This window comes from Rattus norvegicus, chromosome 7, assembly GCF_021556685.1.
Source record: "Rattus norvegicus strain SHRSP/BbbUtx chromosome 7, alternate assembly SHRSP_T2T, whole genome shotgun sequence".
Taxonomy (NCBI): domain Eukaryota; kingdom Metazoa; phylum Chordata; class Mammalia; order Rodentia; family Muridae; genus Rattus; species Rattus norvegicus.
In genome coordinates, this window is record NC_141540.1 from 31,428,117 (window position 1) to 31,449,663 (window position 21,547).

General features: G+C 42.9%; 1 long non-coding RNA gene across 4 annotated transcripts in view; it reads left to right on the forward strand.

Moving 5' to 3' along the window:
• LOC148004602 (uncharacterized) overlaps nucleotides 1–16,986 on the forward strand; it is a 38,968-nt gene extending 21,982 nt beyond the window's left edge. For 2 of the 4 annotated variants that reach the window (XR_015624565.1, XR_015624566.1), the window contains 3 exons: nucleotides 7,905–8,037; nucleotides 12,296–12,387; nucleotides 16,455–16,986. This is a non-coding gene — a long non-coding RNA (uncharacterized LOC148004602). Of the gene's footprint in view, nucleotides 1–1,631; nucleotides 2,050–6,963; nucleotides 7,107–7,904; nucleotides 8,038–12,295; nucleotides 12,388–16,454 lie in introns of those variants that run through there. The other 2 variants (XR_015624568.1, XR_015624567.1) reach the window with 2 other exon arrangements.
• The last annotated feature ends 4,561 nt before the right edge of the window (nucleotides 16,987–21,547 follow it).

Consider the following 21,547-nt stretch of genomic DNA (forward strand, 5'->3'; position numbering starts at 1 on the left):
AAGAAGAAGAAGAAGAAGAAGAAGAAGAAGAAGAAGAAGAAGAAGGGGAGGAGGAGAAAGAGGAGGAGGGGGAGGAAGAAGAAGAAGAAGAAGAAGAAGAAGAAGAAGAAGAAGAAGAAGAAGAAGAAGAAGAAGAAGAAGAAGAAGAAGAAGGGGAGGAGGAGAAGGAGGAGGAGGAGGGGGAGAAGAAGAAGAAGAAGAAGAAGAAGAAGAAGAAGAAGAAGAAGAAGAAGAAGAAGAAGAAGAAGAAGAAGAAGAAGAAGAAGAAGAAGAAGAAGAAGGGGAGGAGGAGAAAGAGGAGGAGGGGGAGGAAGAAGAAGAAGAAGAAGAAGAAGAAGAAGAAGAAGAAGAAGAAGAAGAAGAAGAAGAAGAAGAAGAAGAAGAAGAAGAAAATGAAGAAGAGGAAGAGGAAGAGGAAGAAGAGGAAGAAGAAGAGGAAGAGGAAGAAGAAGAGGAAGAGGAAGAAGATGAAGAAGAGGAAGAGGAAGAAGAAGAGGAAGAGGAAGAGGAGGAAGAGGAAGAAGAGGTGGAGGAGGAGGAGGAGGAAGGAGAGGAGGAAGGAGAGGGGGAAGAAGAAGGCCATCAAGATTCTTCAGTGAGTAAAAGCACTTGACACCAAGCCTGAGACCTGAGACTCTGAGTTCTATTCCCAGGACTCACATGATGGAAGAAAAGAGAAAACTGTCCTTTGATTTCTCCATCAGCTCTGTGCAATCCATGTGCACACACGCATGCACACACAACGCATGCGTGTGTATGCACACCGGCACACTAAAATAAACTTTAGACGTTTTAAAGATGAAAAGCATATAAACTAAAAATTGGAACTATCAATGGCATTGCATGAACTTCTTTGAGCCCAAGTTGAAGAAAATAAGCCCTGAAATACAGAAGTGCATTTTCAAAGCAAATATATTTGACTCCTTCACCGATATTTGATGGTATTAAGGAATATTAATGAATAATTTCTCATTTGGGTGGGTAATGTTATTAAAGTAACATTTATAAAAATGATAAGGTCAAACGACTCTTGCTTTTTAATTTGTATATTTTAGCATGTAAGCTATTATAAAAGGAAATTGATGATCAGCAAAATGGAGAGATATATCATGTTTATGAGTTGAAAGACCCCAAGTGGTTAAGGTGGCACTATCTAAGCTGATATTTACATTAAATACAATCCAGGGGCTGGAGTGATGGCTCAGAAGCTTAGAGCACATACTGTTCTTATAGATAACCTAAGTTCAGGTCTTAGAACCTACACCAGGTTGCTCCTAAACACATGTTACTTCAGCTCTAGTGGACCTGACACCCTCTTTTAGTCTCTGTGGACACCCACTCACACACACATAGATACACATAAATAAAACTAAAATAAAATGAAAATTTAAACAATACAATCCTGTCGTGGTTATATACATTTAGAATTAAAATTCGTTTTAAATAATAAAACATAATAGAACTATTTTTAAAACACAAATTATACTTCTAGATTGATTTTAAAATATATAACTGATGGACTGATTCTAAGATGCACAATAAAACCACAGTGCCTAGAATATCCTCATCTCCAACAACAACAACAAAAAATTCAGAGAAAGGGTGAACTTAGAAATTTTGTGTTTACATAGGTGAATGCCAGCAGCAAACCACTGAACTAAGTACGGGACCCCCATTGAAGGAACCAGAGAAAGGACTGGAAGAGCTTGAAGGGGCTTGAGACCCCATATAAACAACAATGCCAACCAACCAGAGCTTCCAGGGACTAAGCCACTACCCAAAGACTATACATGGACTGACCCTGGACTCTGACCTCATAGGTAGCAATGAATAGCCTAGTAAGGGCACCAGTGGAAGGGGAAGCCCTGGGTCCTGCTAAGACTGAACCCCCAGTGAACTAGACTGGTGGGGGGGGGAGGGTGGTAATGGGGGGAGGATGGGGAAGGGAATACCCATATAGAAGGGGAGGGGGGAGGGGCTAGGGGGATGTTGACCCTGAAACCGGGAAGGGGAATAACAATCGAAATGTAAATAAAAAATACTCAAGTTAATAAAGATAAAAAAAAAGATTTTGTGTTATTTGATTTCAAGGTCAACACGTGATAATTAACCTTGATGTCTACTTTACCAGAGTTAGTGTCTCCAAGGAGTGTTTCTCTCTCTTAAGGGGTTTTCAGAGATGTTTAACTCTGAGAAGCCTCACCCCGAATATGGGTAGTATCACTATACAACATGATAGCAGAAAAGAGGAGGTTAAAGAAAACAGAAAATGTCATCATCATGACTCTTGACTTATCAAAGAACAATATTTTCCTACACAAAAGAATGTGAGCCTTTTGATATCAACTTACCCATGATGAATACCCATGCTGTTACCCTTTGGCACAAGTGATCAGAGGACAGCACCATGACTCCTGTTGAGAATAATGGAAATCATGTGGGGGGACCCCCTTCTTGGTATAGCTAAGGGCTGCTGTCAATGTTCTGACAGAGTGTACCCTGGAACAGGGAGCCAAAACGCTTCCTCCTCGCTTGCTTTCATCAGGCATTTGTTAATGTGTTACAGCAGTGATAAAATTAATGCATATGCTACTAAAAACTACAACAATCAAGACATCAAGGTCCCCAGATTAAATCGCACAAATCACATACAGATATACAGAGCGTAATGAAGTTGAGGAGGAGACCTATACGATACAGTCAAATATTTAAAGACATTCATGATAAGAAAATGTTATATGTGACTACAATTATAGAAAAAAAAAGAAAAATGTTACTCATCTTGTCAGAAATTTTCATTTAAATATGAACCAAATAATTATGAGAGCTATAACAGCCAAACTTTTGAACAGCTTTGTAGAAGAAAGTCGTTGTAACACTGGGTTAGGCGAAGGTCTCTTAAATGAATTAACAAATTATTCTTCAAGAGAAAATGTCAGGGAAGCAAAGGAGCGAGATAAGATTAAGAAAAATATAAAACCCGCAGCTGACCATGCATAGTCACCAACTGCTGTGCGACCTATTGTCCTGGTCAGCTTTGTTAACATGTAACCTATTGTCCTGGTCGGCTTTGTTACTGTGTAACCTATTGTCCTGGTCAGCTTTGTTACCATGTAACCTATTGTCCTGGTCAACTTGACACACCTGGGAAAAAGGAACTTTCATTGGAGAATTCCTTCAATCAGATTGACCATTGAGTACGTCTGTGGGGGCATGTTTGTGACTGCTGACTGATGCAGGAGGACCTGGCCCACTGTGAATGGTGTCATCCTGGGCCTGCGTTGTATAAGGAAGAACATGAACCCAAGACCAAGTCAGTGTACTCCATTCCACAGTCTCTGCTTCATGTAAACCTCTAAGTCAAATTTGTTTTCGGTTCGTGTTTATTAACAGCCATGGGAGACCAAACTTGGACACTCTTACTCTTAAAACACAGCTGCTTTAAAATTTCACTTCTATTATTATCTCCTGCTGTTTCTAAAGGTCAGCATCTGAACAGTGGATTATCAGAGATGTCTCTACTCATAAGCCTTCAAAGGACTTGTAGGGCCGCCTTAGGGAACTGTGATTCTTAAGTCTTAGCCTTGTGACTCTCAAAGGTGGAGAACTGGCTCTCCTGCTATTCCAGGGGTTAATGGCAGGACTTAGATTTTCACTTCTCGGTACAAGGTCCCCTTCAAGTTACTGTCTTCTAGAATAACTCATCTGAGAGACACAGAAACCTGAGATGTGAGCCATATATTTCATAAATTAAGATGTAATATTAGAGGGATGCTTCCAAAATTCTAATTATGTTACCACATAGGCAAAAAAGCTTTAGGGGGGAAAATAGGGTTAAATGGGGGAGGGATGGAGCCAAAGGGGGAGGGGGCTATGCTCAGCTCGAGTCCTTTACAGGGAGAAAGGTCGCTAGATGTTAATTGTTAGTTGGTAGACATTTTCAGTTAGAATCTACAGATATACAGTTTCCTGTGTGATTGTTGTTTTGGGATTTTTTTTTTTTTTTTTTTTTTTTTTTTTTTTTTTTTTTTTTTTTAGAGAGTATGTTACAGTTAGATGAGGACATAACAGAAGAATGAGCTCTGTGACTTGGTATGTATGTTTTACAAGAGGCAAAGATACTTCTTGGTTAACAGCCATAACCAGTTCCGGACATTGGCTTTGCAGAATGAAAGAGGAAAACAGCTTCTGGGTGATGGGGAAGCCGGCAGGACAGAAAACCAAGGCATCTGGCTACATCTGGAAGAGTATTGAGGACTGATCTGCAGTTTAATCCATGAATTGGGAAAGAAAATGAATATAGAAATAAAAACTGTTTATTTTTAAATGAACTGGGCTGGAGATAACGGGTAAACAGGAGGAAATATAGTTATAACTACTGTCTTGAGTCACCAAAGATTGATAGTACTTCAATACCCTTGTTCAAAAATGTGAATATTGGACACATGCTTACCCCCAAAATCGGTGTAACTATACTTTATAAATTATTTTCTTTCTAATTGAGAAGGCAATAGGAAGGAGAGGCTTGTGTTGCAGAATATGGAAGAAATAGCTAAGGGTCCAATAGCTATCTTTTTTATTTGTTATCTTGAGGTAGACTCTCTCTCTGTAACAACCTTGGCTGTCCTAGAACTTGTTTTGTAGACCAGGACGGCCTTGAATTCACAGAGATCTGCTTGCCTCTGCCTCCCAAGTGCTGGGATTAAAGGCATTTGCTCCTAACAGCTATCTTTAAAGAACCAGCTGAGAGCAGCCATGCAGAGAGCCAGCACTGTTCCTCTAAACACGCTTGTCCCGTTACTTGTATGTTACCATGTGTGTGAGGGATTTGAATAAGAATAAAATATAATTAAATAAGCAAAGTCGCTCTTCGGAGGGTAAGAGCAGAGAATTAAAGCGGAGAAACAGTTCTTTCCACCCACGTATAGAAGGTGGTAGCAATTGAGGGGTCAAGCCTGGCCTGAAGGGTTGATGGCCTTGTGTGTGACGTGGGAAAACAAGGACTGGTTCGGTGTGTAAGAAGTGGGTGGTTGGGAGCTGGAGGGATGGATCAGTGGTTAAGAGCACTGACTGCTCTTCCAGAGGACCTGAGTTCAATTCCCAGCAACCACATGGTGGCTCACAGCCATCTGTAATAGGATCTGATGCCCTCTTCTGGTGTGTCTGAAGACAGTGACAGTGTAGGCACATTTATAAGATAAATAAAATCTTTAAAAGAAAAGAAACAAAAAAACGGGGTAGTTGACTAACAGACAGCACAGAACCCTGTGTAAGGTGACTTTTGGAATGAAAAATTCTCTCAGAACTATTCTTTGAAAACCTTGGGGGGTTGGGGATTTAGCTCAGTCGTAGAGCACTTGCCTAGCGAGCGCAAGGCCCTGGGTTCGGTCCCCAGCTCCGAAAAAAAGAAAAAAGGAAAAAAAAAAAAAAAAGAAAACCTTGACGCAGTGCTAGACTTCAGGTGGGCAAAGGTTTTCAGGTCAAAGAAGGGACCTTTGCTTGATTGTCATTAATATGACAAGGTAGAACAGGTTTGCCTTGAACTCGTGATCCTCCTGCCTCAGCTTCCCAAGTGCTGAGAGTGTAGGTATGCACACCACATCCCAGTTAGAGGGGCAGTCTTGCTTTCTGATATATTTTTCCCTAGGCCTTTCAGTGAAGAGACGTTTGTTTCTCACAAAATCCAAAGAATATACTGAAAACTAGCAATGGTTTAGGAAATTTAAAATATATCTTGCTGCACAGTATTTAAGACACACCGCTGCATAAAATTTAGATGTCAAGATGAAGAAAAGAATCTTTGAGATTCAAGGAGCTTTGTTCTTGCAAACGAATCTAGGGCATCTCAATTGCTATGCGCTGGGAGGTGGGGGGGGTGGGGGAGGTGGGGGATGGGGTGGGTTGGGGAGGTGGGGAGTTAAGGGGTATGATGGGTGGGGGGTTATTGCTCACCAAGTAGTTCCACATTTTACCCAGGCTGAGGAGGGGCCCCCAGAAGGAACAGTTCATCTTGGCCAAGTCCGGTTTAAACTGTTAGCGGTCGGTCCAGCCTCTGATAAAGCGACTTTCACTTTGTTTCTATGAAAATGAGGAGATTAGACAGACTGAGAGGCTCATGAGACATGAGGCTCGGGAGGCTAATTCTCCGTTCTAGAGCAGGGGTTTTGATACCAGGAGCTCTGAGCTCATTTTACATCACATAGCATCCAGCACTGCCACCTGCTTAAGGGGCCAGGCAAACTGAGCAAACGTTTAACTGGGGTGGGGGGGTTGAGGGGGAGCCCTTAGGAGGGAATAAAAGGAAAGATTAAAGTGGGTAATAAAAACTCATTTTCTTCTGCAAGAAGGTGGGTGATGAATGAAATTGCTATTTGTTATTCTAAGTGTTTTCCTAAAATGAGTCTACAAAATTGTGTTGAAGTCCAAAAAAAAAAAAAAAAAAAAAAAAAGTCAACCTTCTCTTTCTTTGTCTTCATTTAACACTTTTCTGTTTAGCCTTTCTTCCGTCGACAATGTGAACACAAATGCGTTGCCGATCTCAAATTTGTTTCTTGTCGGGTGTGCAAACACTTTGTAGTTCATAGAGACGTGGCGATTTTCTAGATTACCATTTCATGGTACACTGCACACCAAAACAAGCAACTGAACCTGTGTCTTTTACGGGTGACGTGGGTGGGTGAGGACCGGGTAGGGAGCCACCGTTCCCAGAAGTAATCAGATAAAAAGGGCCGTGTGGCATTAGTGTGTTAGCTTTGTCTAAGTCCTAGCATCTTCAACGGACCAGGCCCCCTCTTTATTTGTCACCCCAGCGCACCTTTTGTGCTAATCACCCCCCCTCCCTGCACCCGCCCGTCACCCAGAGATGACTGACTAGCCTCTTCGCTTCTACCATTATTTCCAGCAAGCTTGGTACATCTGCAGTAAATCCTGGAGGATTTAGGGGTGGGCCAAGGAAGTATGAGTGACAGGACGGGGTGATAAGGCCTGCATGCAGCTGAAAGGAAAGCCTTTCATCCTGGCCTGATGCGGCATCTGAAGATTCGAGTCGATCAAGTGGTTTTTGCCAGCTGTCCTTGGGTGTTTACGCAAGTTTAAAAAATGAAACCGTGAGCATTTCCCTCCGTCTCTATTAAGCTTGCTTATTAGTTCCGATGACAAAAAAAAAAAAAAATCTCTCTTCTCTTGGATTTTTTTTTTTTTTAATGCGGTGATTGGTGGGGAGGACTGACAGGGGCTATTCAAGACGGGGCGTCGGATGAGTCTGGGAGCTGTTTCAATGGACCGGTCCAGATGAAAAGGCAGGCCCCTGCTTTGTACAGCGGCCGCAGACAACTCTCAGGTGTGGGAGCAAGAAAAGTGGTTTAATCAAAAATTCGCAGCTTGTTTGTAGAGGGCTTCTGACGAACATCTTCAAAGCGGAGACACTTTTAAGAAAGATTAAATCCACTGCTGCTGCTTTATGAATTTTTTCCCTCTTTTTATGAATAGGAAAAGTGTACTAGGAAGTGTTTGTTTACCAGCAGTGGCTGGAGCCTTCCCCCCTCAACCCGCCCTTCCGTACCCCTCCGCATCCCTCTCTCCTGGGTGTGTATTATGTGCTTAGAATGTCAGCATAAGTGAATGAAGCAGTGTGGCATCGAACAGGCGTTTTGTGACAAGAGTCTTCGCGGTCACTCAGAGGTTTGTATATGGTAATTAGAATTTCAGAATATCCCGCTAGAGTCTGCACCGGTCTCAGCTATGTCTTGCTAACAAGTAACTGAGATCTTTAGTGGCTCCCAGCAACACAATCTTGCTTCCTGGGACCTGAGCGTTACCAGAACCTCTCTCCTTACACAGGAAGGAAGGATACTGCTGAGTCATGCACCTGCTCTTAAAATCTGTTTCTGCTCACAATTCTTTAGCCTCAGCACCTCACAGAGTAAGGCTTCCATGGAAGAGAAGAGACACACAGTACCTGGCAGCTCTCTGTCTTGTGGGAAGGAGCTGGGCATTTCTGTATGGCCGACTGGAGAGGTTCCAGTGCTCAGCTGAAAGGTATCTGTCTTCTGGTAGAATGATATGTTTGCAGGGGTTGGGGAATTAAAAGCCCAGAAAGAACCATTTTCCAGTGTTGCTACATCTATATATGACTAAGAATAAAGTTGTTTCTCTCCTTGAGCAATGGAAGTCATTTACTAACTCCCTTTTTGTCTCTGAAATGTAACGCTTGCAGTCTCTGATAGAAATAACATGAATACAGCCATGTGCTGCGAAGCTATGGGACTCATGTACTCTCCCAGAAGCTCTAATATTCCCATTCCCAAATAAATCGCTCCATTCCCCTAAGAGATGAAAAGTGAGGGCTGGAGGGATGGCTCAGCCATTAAAGGATAGGTACACAACCAAAAATAGGAGAGACGAAAAGTAAAAGTTGTCTTACAGTTTCTTGGAAATAGACGCCAAGATGGAGTGCTGCAGACAGCACTGTGACTAGGAATTTTCTTGGGAGATTCACTTATTCAGAGATGGGGGGGGGGGTGGCAAACGAGCAGGGGGAGAAGCTGGACCATAAAATGGTTGCTTCAAAGGTAGCCAATCCTACACAGGCTTTCTTCAAAGGTAGCCAATTCTATGAGGCAATGCAGGCTTCAAAAATGGGCTCTTTAACTTTGCTTTAAACCGAGGTAACTGAAGCTGGGCATCTATACTCTCTCCCATTTTAACCCTTCAGTAGATACTAGTCTTGGGCTAAAGCTCAGCAGGGATGTGGCCTAGGATGACTGATTCCCAGTGAGTCACCAGCCAAGGATGCTCTTGGCAGCTGAGAATGGTGTTTGCATGTGAACTCTTTGAAGTTACACCGCTTTTCAGTTCTTGAATGCTGTTTGTGAAACATCCTACAGTTTTATTCTCACAGATATCTGTGTTGCTGACTAAGATCTTCTGCTTCAACTTGAAGAGCCTTTTTAGACACTTCTAGTAAGGCAGAAGTGGCAATGATGAATTTTCTTAATTTTTTTTGAGAGTGTCTTTTCCATTTCATTTAAACAAAGGCTATTTTTGCTGGGTATAGTAATTTTGGTTGATAGTCTTCTTTTCTTCATGAATTTAACTATATCAAAACATTTTTTTATTCAGAACACCAGTCTCTGACACTATTAATAATATTCTGTTATGCTTGCAGTCAAGAGCCTATCATGGCTGTCCTCTGAGAGATTCCACCCAGTGGTTGACTTAGACAGATGCAGACACTCACAGCCAGACAGTGGTTGGAGATTGGAAACTTATAGAAGAATAGGAGGAAGGATTGCAGGCCCCAAAGGGATAGGAACTCCACAGGAAGACCAACAGAGTCAACTAAACTGGACTCTTAGGGCTCTCAGAGACTGAACCAACCAAAGAACATTCACTGCCTGAGCCTATGCCTCTCTTCACATATGTAGCAGATGTGAATAGTAGGTCTTCATGTTGGTCCTGAAAAACTGGCAGGGGCTATTCCAAAACGTGTTGCCTATACGTGGGATATATTCTTCTAGCTGGTCTGCCTTGTCTAGTCTCAGTGGGAGAGGAAACACTTATCCTCACAGAGACCAGAAGTGGGGGAATGGGGAGATACTTAAGGGGGCCCCACCCACTCAGAGGAAAAGGGGGAATGTGGGAAGGATTGTGGGAGGAGGTGACTAGGGGGGCAGTGAGTAGGATATAAAGTGAATAAGTAAAATAATAATGATGATAAAATGAAAACATTTTTCTTCCATATAAGATTTATGCTGAGACTACAGAGTGCCTTAGAGTGATACTTTTCTTTCTTTTAATTTTTCTCTTTGTTTTTGAACAATTTGGTTATACCTTATCTTTCTCTTTTTTCAAATTTGTATTAATTCTTTGTGAGTTTCACATCATGCATCCCTGTGGGACCATGAAAGGCGCTCTGGTTCCTAGCTGAGGAGGCTTAAGACCCCGGTGACCCTGAAGGGACAGTATGCGTTTCGCCTGACTGCCAGGAAACCTGACCAGTCACTAGCTGCAGTCTTCCATAGATTTGTGACCATCAGTCATGTAAGGGCAACACCCTAAGCCCTACGCCCTTCCACAGGTAAAGAACAGGAACCACAGGTCATGTAGGCTCAAGACAGATCCCTATTATAATGAGGTACCTAAAGGCCCGGAGGCTTAGCCAATGAACTTCCCTTCCCAGATACTCCTCCCTGCAGAGGACCTTTAATCTCAGGCCCACTCTGAGAAGTGGGGTACAGTTTTACTCATCCACTTTCCACAATGACAATAAATGTTTTAAAACCATGGAGTGTCTCTTTTCATTGGAACCACCGTGAGGAGTCACAGAGAAGGTCTTCACCTACAGAGCCACCGTCTAATCTCCCAAAGAAAGCCTTCCTGGACTTCCAGCCCTGGCTGCTACCAAACCGGCCACCATCAAGCCAAGGACTCTCCCCATGGAAGCATCCCCCTCTTTTCCCCTCTGCCCCGGGCTAAATCCAGCCTTCGGACCCCTACTCTGTTCTCAGCTCTTCCAGAACACTACAGAGGAGCCTGAAAACCCGACAGTCCCGGCCTCCTTGCAGGCCCGGGGACCACCGAGCCAATTCAACTGTGTCCCTAACCGCAGACTGTGCTCCCCCACCCCCAGAATGGTGTTCTGCCAGACACCCACCCGGAGGTGGCATGGGGTAAGCGTGGTCAACTTCCCGCGCTCCCTGCCTTCCTGAGCAGTCAGGGCCCTGTGGCCGAGTGGACCCCATTAATCCTACAACTGGCGCCAGTTATAATCCTACACACACCCAATCCCACTCCTCTCCCCATTCCTTCATATTCACCCACTGCCTTCGAAAACCCCCTCCAAAAGAAAAGAGAACAAAAAGCAAAACCAAAATATCACTATGGAAGCTGTAGTGTGTCACAGTGTGTCCCATAGTACACCCTTTTGTCCACACAGCTTTGCTTACAAAAGTTCATTACGATGACTCGTTGGTCTGGTTCAAGGCCTCTGGCCTCTGCTACACCATCAATACTGGATCTTCACTGGGACTCCTCTTAGATATCTTATTGTTGCCCTGTGTCATGGAGATCGTGGGGCTTCGAATCTGCAGTCCCTTCATACACTTTAGCAGTTCACTGATGGGGTAGCTATGGGGGTGGGCCAGCTCATCTGTGCCTGGGTGGTAGCTCAATTGATAAACCTGCTTGCTGTCTCATACCCTCACCACCAGGACCAAGCTCTCTAGAACTTCCTGGGCTAGATCACCTGATGCTGCAGTCAGCAAATAGGACCAGTCCTCCTACTTTCACACGCTTGGGCAGAGTCACATGCCTCCATGACACCAGGATCAGTTCTACTATGCTGCCCAGGCAAGGTGCAGGGCCTGCTCTCCTAAATGCTGTAGCCGTTGAGGGGCAAAGCCAGTTCTCCTGATCTCATGATCCCAGGGCTTGCTTTCCCTCCTGCCACAGGTGTTGAGGGGTGGGAATGCGGTCATCCCTCCCTTGCCCATGCCACCACAGGGAAGATGAGGGGCAGGGCCAGCTCTCCTGAGTGCCACAGTGAGTAAGGTGTGGCGCCATTTCTTCTGTTTGATCAGGTTGCTATTCAGTCTATGGGATTTAGATACTGATTGTGTCGTTTTGTTTTGTTTTGTTTGGGGGATTTCTGATGGGTTCTATTTTATGGTTTTTATCTTTGGGTAGGACTTGTAATTTGGTGATTTTTTTTTTTTTTACTAATTTTCATAGTTGCCTTCATTCTCTTTAAACTCACTGAGCTTCTTTATAATGTTTGACTTTGAATCTAGCCCAGGAAGTTCTAGAGAGCTTGGTCCTCGTGGTGAGGGTATGAGACAGCAAGCAGGTTTATCAATTCAGCTATCACCCAGTCAAGCCCACTGTAGGGCTCCGTTACTCTGTAGAGGACACTGGTGTTTTGTCTTGCTCCTTGGGGGATTTGTTTCTGTACAATTTAAATGTTGTAGGCCACCATCGATGACTGCGTGTTTGAAGAAGTACTTGTCTTTTTTTAGTGTTTACTGAATCATTGAGCAAGGAAAGATTTTTGTGAGTCAGCTATCCCGGGAGTCTTGGTGATTTGGCTGGTTTGGGATCTACATAGACCTTCTGTTGAGGTCAATGGGTAAATGAACCTGATATCTGAAACTGTATATTGGTGTTCCTGATGTGTGTGTTTGTGGGCTGTCTTGGCACTGGGATTCCATGGGGTAGACTCGTCGCTTGAGATATTGATGACAACCTGGAATTTTGTGTAGAAAAATCATACACTCAGTTCACTCCTCTCCTCCCCTAGGAATGCTCCTAGAAGAGTCTTGAGTCTGAGGTATCTGAAGTTATGGAATCAAGGAGTTAGGCAGGGGAGTCTGTCCGTCCTTCCTGTCCAAGGTATGTCTTCTTTTTCCTTTCTGTGCTCCATGTGAGTGCAGCTCAATCCTACGGCTCTCATGAAAACGTGTACACAAATAGATCACCTTCCGCATCACATGCATGCTATTTCTGTGAGATGAAAATAGCTAGAAATTCTTATCGTGCCTTCAGGATGATGCCTCCCAAATGCATTCTTCTTTCTGAAGGTCCATAAAAGGAATTCCTGTTAGATTCTGGGTCCTAGAACCATTCTTTCTACATTGTAAACTCTGAGTCAACCGTGTGTTTTAATGTTTGCTAAAATGCTTCACGGCCAAATCAGGAGACGACTTGATAACGTGCAAATGCATTTTGTGGATCAACCCCAATCCTGTCCTTGCTTTGTGTCTCATATTTTGATAGTTTTAAATCTGTGTCTTAATTAAGAGTCTTTTCTCCCCTCTGTTTCTAAGTCACAGAAAATTCAACTTATTTTAATCAACACAGCAAATGAGCAGGGGATCCTCAGATGCTAAAACAATGCCACCAAACTCACTTCCACAAGGAAGGCTGCCATCCACGAGCAGATGGGCCCCTCTCATGGTAGCAAAATAGCTTCTAGTGTTCCAATCATCCCACCAAATCATAAATCAAATCAATCAAGAAAAGGAACATTTTCACATCATAACTATGAGAATTTGTTTTTAGTTTATACTAAGTGTAGTCATACTAGTTAGCCATTCCAAAATCAGTGTAGGAGAAATAAGGCAATGTTTGGATTTATCCATTTTGTGGCCCATTTCTGAATTTGAACGCAAGGTCAATTGTAGCGGTAATTTGTTAACCCGCTCTGAGCTCCAGACGGGCGTGCTCTGCACCTGCCTACGGGCTCTGGATTCAACAAATGAAAGACACGAACATGCGGCCTTTACATTTAATAGCCTTAACTAGCTCAATGGTTGGGCTCTTCCCTAACTGCATGTGACTAACCCACTTTCCCCTGCAATATTCCAGAGTTAACACTTTTAAAATCTGTATTTTATCTCTGCTACCCCAGACCCAATTGGGGTCAGAATCTAATATAACCATGAGTTTGCGCTCTGGCCCTCAACTTGCATTGCTTCATCATCTCAAACTGTAATAGTAGCCATTAGGACTGGGTCTAAACCTTGTATTCTTAAATGAGCTGTATAGGCACAATGCCTATCTAAGAGCAACTATATTAATTTCAAATTTGTGCCAACATGCAAAATTTATATCAATGAAAAACTTAATCTGTATCAAATATGTTCTATGCTATGCAAGAAATTATAACTTCAAATTGTATCAATTAAAAAGATTTCTACCAATGTAAGATTGTGGCTATACAATGCTTTGTTTAAGAATAAAATTAGCAATCCATCCTATCTACTTCCTCTCTGTTCAAACTTATGACCATTTCCAAACATCCCATAACATGACAATGTATCTATAATTGATAAAATAACTGTAACCAGACACCCAAACCCCAGGGATGGGATGACAACTCTTCACAACTTCTTCCTGCTAAATAAGGGCAATGAAAATTCTTAAAGAGTTAGGAGGGGTAGGATTATGAGAAAAATTGGTTAGACTTAAGAAGGCTAGCTTTAGCATCTGTTATCCAGTCTCTGTATGCTTAGAGTACTCAGGGCTTGACTGAAGTTCTGACTGGATCTGTCTGAAACCGAGTCCATCAGAAATCAGCAGCAAATTCCAGAAGCTGTTCTGGGTCAATCTACCCAACACATATAGGGGAGAGGAAGAGTGTTTCCAAGGACATTCAGGGTATTCTTACCAGAACAGGAGAAATGGGTGTACCAATGGCTTACATTTGTTAGTATTTACTTTTCTTAATTTACTGATTTTTAAAATACTCTCAGGCAGTTTTAGAAGCCAACTTGAGCCACGTTTGGTAAAGAACTGGAACACATGCAAACCAATAAATATGATGTGTGGTGAACAGTGCCCTTAAAAGCACAGCTGGTAAACGTTCCCTAAGTAAGAGAGGAACGTGTACAGTTTCTCCTAAAACTTTTTCCCAGGGCCAGCCTGGCTGCAGTTGTTTCTCAGAGAGTGATGACGGCAGCCATTTCTACTTTGGGACATTTCCATGTATAGAGAGAGCGCGGATTCTTACGTATCAATTATTCATGAGTTCATCCCCACAGATATAAAAAGCCCGTACAGAACAAAAGCATATGCTTTAGAAAGACAAAGAGATCTCTACTCTCTGTGATCGTGTGTTCTTGTTAAGAATGGAGTCTATAAAATGGCCTCAATGGTCACGCCATCTGCCCCGTTCAAAAAATGCAGCTTAGGCCGGTGATAAGACTTAGCTCCCAGGGCCATGTTGCTTGGGTTTGAATAACAACGACATTAATTATTATGGCTATAGACAAGTCTAAATGCCATACCTTCACTGTGCCCCCGTTTACTGTCTGCAAAGTTGTAACCATACTGTGGGGTTTTCACAGCAGATTCAATGATGTGAACTGTAAAGCTAAGTTACAAGCACACGTACAGTGCCGGTGGTTCTTGGTAAGCATTATATAAATATTCACACCCCATCACCTTGACAAGATAAATTGCTCTTGGACATTTTGAGCTTTTCTCTTTCAAGAAGATTAATTCAGCAGTCAGGGGCTGGTCTAAACAGGTCAAGAGGCTGAAGAAGAAGAAGAAAAAAAAGACTCCAGGATCTTGTGATATCACATACAAGAAAGTTATGTTATTTTGTGGGGGACAGTTATTCGTTTTAGGAGCAAATTGTAGCTGAATACAAATAGTTGAGATAAATGGCGACCAGCGTGAGTTCTGAGATCTATCCGTCTAGCTTCAGTTAAGTTGGGGGATTTCTAGAACCTGCCCTTCCTCTAAGAAGCATGAGGAGGAGCAAGTGAGCATAAAGTCACCCTAAATCCTGGAGTGTCCCAGGCCACTAGATCCAGCTGTGTCACCTATGTCAGATCCTGTGATGGGTGAAATTGCTCCTCCAAAATTATATTCACGTCATGAAACTATCTTTCTGCGTTTTAAATGAATCAATCCAGTTCATACTCACAACAAACAAAAGACTAAGTCAATATAAAAGTTCTGGTGCCTTGTGTGAGATTTTTATGAGGTACCAGTTTGGGCACATACAGTATCTGCAACCTATAAAAAAGTAAAACTCAATAAAGCAAAGCATACGTCTGTTTAATTTCTAAATGACCTATGGTACCTAGTATAAATACTGTCCAGATAATTACTATATTCTGTCGTTTAAAAATAATGAAAGTCTATATATATTTAATAAAAATATTTTTCCTGTTTTTAATCTGCAGTTGGTTGCATTTATACATTATAAATTTATACATACCGATCATGGTATCCTTTCTTCAAGTCCTCTTATATACTGTATTTTTTTTTTTTTAATATACTGGATGTTTAGTCCCTGGGAGCTCTGGTAGGGTCTGGTTGGTTGATATTGTTGTCCTTCCCATGGGGTTGCAAACCCCTTTAGCTCCTTCAGTCTTTTCTCTAACTCCTCTACTGGGGACCCTATTCTTAGTCCAATGGTTAGCTGCAAGCATCTTTATCTGTATCATGGAGGGACCCATGACCCCAGCCACATATGTAGCAGAGGATGGCATTGTCCAGCATCAATAGGAGGGAAAGCCCTTGGTCCTGTGAAGGGTCCTTTCCCCAATGTAGGGCGTTGAGGTGGATGGGTGGGAGTGGGAGCATCCTCACAGGGGGAGGGGGAGGGGGGATGAGAGAGGATGGAAAGGGGATAACATTTGAAATGTAAATAATAAAATGTCCAAAAAAAAATAAAATTAAAAAAAATGTCACGAAAAAGAAGGTAATGAATTCAGAGTTAAAAAAAAATAATACTGGATGTTTGTGAGACTCCTTAAATTTATTAAGTCTTTTAGCATAATTCTCTCCATAGTGTGAATTCACTTTGTGTCTCCGTGTCATATTTTGGTGATTCTATCACCGTCCCAAATGCTTTTATCATAATAGAAATCATATTTGACCTCAGACCAGCCCAAACCAGAAGTGTTTTTCTAATTCTCCTCCTTCTCGTCTGTCCGCAACAGTGGAGACGAACAGGAGATCTGTGGAAAGAATGAACCTGGGAGACAATTCACTAGTGGCTGCACTTGGCCAGGATGCTGACCGACCGGTTCCTATGTGAGACAGTCAGAAGCGACTGAAGCAAAACTCCAGGCTGCAAGCACCAGAGCCTGGGAGGTTGCTGCCCTGAAGACATACAGTGGCCTCTACCCCAGCTCCTATCTTAGCCCCCTCTGTCAAGAAGAAGCGATTGCAAGAAAGACGTACAGCAGACTATGGGTTCTGCATCTGAAAATGCAGCAATCTACAACCTAAAAACAGGAAAAATACTTTTATTGAATATAAAGAGACTTTCATTATTTTTTTTTTCTTTTCTTTTCTTTTCGGAATTGGGGACTGAACCCAGGGGCTCTACCACTGAGCTAAATCCCCAACCCTGACTTTCATTCTTTTTAAATGATAGAATACGGTAATTATTTGCACAGTATTTATGCTAGGTATCACATACCACTTAGAGATAAAAATATACTTTTACTGAATTTTGCTTTTTTTATACTTTGAGTTGTATTTTTATTTCCTGAACATTTTAATTTTTATTGAAAAGTTCACAGATATGACTACAGTTTCCTTTTTCCATTCCCTCTCATACACTGTATTTTTAAACATACTGGATGTTTGTGAGAAATCCTTATATTTAGTATGTCTTCGGTATAATTTTTCTCCATAATGTTAATTCATTTGTATATCTGGTCATGGTTTGGTGATTCTATCAATTTCAAACATTTTTATCGCATTCCTCATGATGGTCTGTGATCAGTTTTGGGGTACTAAAGATTGAACCCAGAGCCTCTTTGACACATCCTACCATGGAGTCACATCTGTCTTAGTGATCAGTGATTATTACTGTTACTGTCCTTAAGGAAACTGTAGTCATATTTGTGAATATGACAGGGAGATGTGCTGAAACACACACACACACACACACACACACACACACACACACACACACACACACACACACACACACACGGGGTCTGTTTGCACTGTCCCACTGACCAAACACTTCCATATCTCTCTCCTCACAGGTTTCCCTATTCCTAGAGACACAAAAATACTGACATGGGGTAGATTTATTGTAGTTGTTTCTAAGAATTCAAGAAGAAAGACCAATGTCACTTACCTTGCTTCACAGATTTATTTTTAAGTGTGTGTGTGTGTGTGTGTGTGTGTGTGTGTGTGTGTGTGTCCAGGTAGCTACAGAGGCTAGCAGGTCCCCAATGAAGCCGTAAACATGACTTCCCTTGGACTGGAGCTGCAGGCAGTTGTGAGCCTCCCAGTATGGGTCCTAGGGCCTGAACTGGGCTCGATGTAAGAACAGAACATTCTCTTCACTGCCGAGCCACCACCCCAGCTCTGTCCATCTCACTGTCAATCAAAAAATGCAAATGATTGATTCTTGATGAATGTATGTCAAAAATCAAGCCAGTTAGAAGGCTGAGCCCCCCCTTACAAACTTCAGGTTGGTGATGATGAAATGGAAGCCCTTGAAAATAAAAACATACTCATCTACGATCCCATGAACGATACGAAAGCAAAGCTGATTTTATTCCTATCTGGGTGATGTCTCATGGCATAGATAGAAAGTCAAACCACCACAGTGTTCCCTCCAGCCTGTAAAAGAACAAGACCCCGCTGCTGTCACTGTCTTTTGAAGACTTCAAGGGGTGAGAGAAAAGTTTTGTGAAGTTTGAGGCAGGAAAGCATCTTCGTGGCATAAAAGGCCCGGCTGAAGCATGATGGATGCTGGCACAGGAGCTGCACTGGGCTATCCCAGAGGTCTATCTGCAAAAGTGGCTACACTAGACAAAGGGCCAAAGGGCCAAATACAACAGCCTTGGATTCAGTTACGATGTCTAAGTCCTTCATGATTGAAGAGGATTCAAGGCCTGCCTCAAAAGCTCTGAAGAACAGGAAAATCTCTTGGAGCTGGTGACTGAGTGGGAACCAGTGCTCACACACCATTCTGAAAGCTCGGGGCCTTTATGAATTATATGAACCGTACTTGATTTCCGATATATAAGGAGAACAATAAAACCTGGATGACCCTGTTGTCCAATATTTACTGAATATTCTTTTTAAAAAGTTTCTTCATTTTAAAAAACATTTTCATATGGATATATATAATGAAATTATCTATTTCCCCTTCAAATTTATCATATCTACCTAACTTGACTTCTCTCAACTTCAGATTTAAGAGATATTTTATTTTAAAGTGTGTGTGTATGTGTGTGTGTATGTGTGTGTGTGTGTATGCACACGCATGTGCGCACACGCACGCGCTTTATAAGATCCACACTCAGGTCCCCTGCAAGAGCAGCACCAACTTTTAACTGTGGGGCCACATACATCTCCCCTTTTGATAACCTGCTAAGTCTGGTTAGAGCCACTCATATGTGCATGGGTGTGGGGCCATTCATTAAAGAGTGAAGAACCTAACAGCGTCTACCTTCTCCATAGAGGCATGATTCTCTCTTCTCCAACATCTTCTCCTTGTCAAGGACTCCTCTGTATTGGATGGGGGCTTGCTCTATGTATGTCACAGTTTTGGCTAGCATGATGCATAGGCCTCATGCAGGTAAACGCAGTTGTTGTGAAAGCATGGCTGTGATAGCTGTGTTGTGCCCAGAAGGTAGACTGTCGAAGCATCCCCTTCCCCCGGACTCCAGCTCTTACAGAGTTTGGCCTCATCTTTTGTGACGTTCCCTAAACTTTGGCGGTGATGGGTGAATATAGATGTCCCGCATGGGGCTAAGCACTGAGCCTCTCATTCTCAGCTTGCTGACAAGTTACGCACCTCTCCGTATATTACTGCTCACTGTAAAAGGGAGTTCTTTTGATTGAGGTTGAGGTTTATGAATAGAATCAGAAACACTTAGAAGAGTGTTCAGCACAATGCAATAGCAGGGTCTTCCACAGGGCCCACGGCCCCCTCAGCCATGGGGATTTGACTAGGATTACAATACAAGGCATAAAATTACCTCCTTTGGAACAGGCCTCAGAGCCAATCAGACTCCATCAGGGCCATGCCACTGTTACTCCAATGGGCAGATCATGGAGGATTGGTATTGTAGCATGCAGGATCTATCAGTGGGTAGGACAAACGACATCTTTCTTCTCAGAAGCTTATATGACATTTATGTTTAAGCACAGCGAATACTGTCCAGCATAGACGAGTTGTCCTGTCCTGCTGAGACTGACGTCTCTGTGTCCTGAAGCTAACGCCTGCAGTGTCTTTAGCAATAGGGTCTTAGCATGTAATTATGGTAGGTGACAAAGGACAGCCATCATATCCTGTGTGGCTGGAGCCCTCTGAGGCCTCCCTGACTGAAAACTCAGAGGGAGGTGCCCATGCCTCGCACTGGAATTTCCATTTTATAGCCCATGTGCTAGGCTAGTCATATTACTCCCCCTGGCAGGGTAATTCCATTTGAACGTTTTAAAATTGCACCTTGAAATTAGCATATTAACTAATTTGTTTCTGCCGAACTTTCCCATTCCTCTTTAGTTTCCAGTTAGACCCACCCACTACCCCCTCTGTAGACCCATTTCTATGGTTTGAAAAGTAAGAGTTAAGTGTTCCACCCCTGCTTTTAGCATCCGCATGAAACCTCTTTCAAATTCCAGGATATGGTCTCCATGTCCCCTCTCAGATATCTAACAGCCTTTCCTAAAAGTTGGTTAGAGTATGGTGGTTGGAAGAAAAGAGTTAATTTACTTTAAATGTGGATCCACCAGGTTCTACCTGCGTGGAATTCTCAAACAGTATCCCGGGTGGCGATAGATAGCGCTGGCGTCTGTGTTTTAATAAACGATCTCATTGATCCTAACAAAAGAGATCTGTGTTAAACTATGTCAAGGGACATTCCCTCCAGTTCCAATCCCGTGTCAAGCTCCGTTTTAGCCGATAAAGTCTGCTTCTCTTCCACGTTTACTGTTCGACAATGAAAACATAGCTCAAGCTACCGCGTTTCCATTTTTAGACCACTCTCAGCATCCCAAGAAGCTGTTTCGGACCTCGGACTTTTAACTTGTCAGCCACTCCCCTGCCGCTACTTTATCCTGAAATGTCCCTAACACTGTAAACACATTTACGCAGAGCGGTCCTTTGCAGAGATACAAAATGTAGTCTTTAGATTTTTTTTTTTTAATCACATAACCAAGGATTCATTTCTACCTCCCAAGTGAAGATGCCATCTACACAGGAAGAGCCTCATTTAAATCAACGCCTGGGGAAGTTTGCTGTTTCCATGAGCTCCAGACCCCAGCATGCTCTGCATTCCCCTTTCCTGAGGCTCTGCTTCCCAGCAGCACTGCCACCTACTGCCGGAAATGGTTCCGGAAGTGTTGCAAATCAACCCCCCAAAACCTCTTTTCAGGATTTCATCCTTTCCTCTCTAAATGGCTGCAGTTGCCCGCTGACTGGCCGCCTTCCCTTGGCCACTCTTCAGATCTATGTACGCGAAGACGGAACTCAGGTCTCCCATACCTGCTTTCGTCCTCCGGGGCTTCCTGCCACCAGCGAGATGAAGTTTCTATGCTTCAGGACGATGACCAAGCGCTCTCAAGTGTAGCACCCACATCTCATCCTGTCTTTTCCACCCTTTGTGCCCTGGTTGCACTGAGCCAATCCTACTATTTAGTATAGCTTTGACTTCCACACACCAGTTCTTTCTTCCTGAAATTCTTTGTCACTCCATGTCACCTGGTTTGCTCATTTACATTCTTTAGAACTCAGACTACCTTCATCACCTTGCAGAATCACCCCGGAGAGTGTTAACAGAGCTCAACTCTATTCCTGCATAGCCGCCAAACACCCTGTGTTTGTTTTGTGGCGTTTCTCTGAATCCTTGTGTCTGGCATTAAATCCTCAAAGTGTGGGTGGGTAGCAATTGCTTCTTTTTTATCTATCCCAGAAGCTACTGGAACCCTTGGCACATGACACGTGTTCAAGAAAGCAGTTCCTGCACTAAACTTGTGATCTTCTTCCTAAGGTTGAGGAGACTAATTAGTATTTAAATGCACAAAAAAAAGCAGGTGTCCAGGAAGGAACTATAGA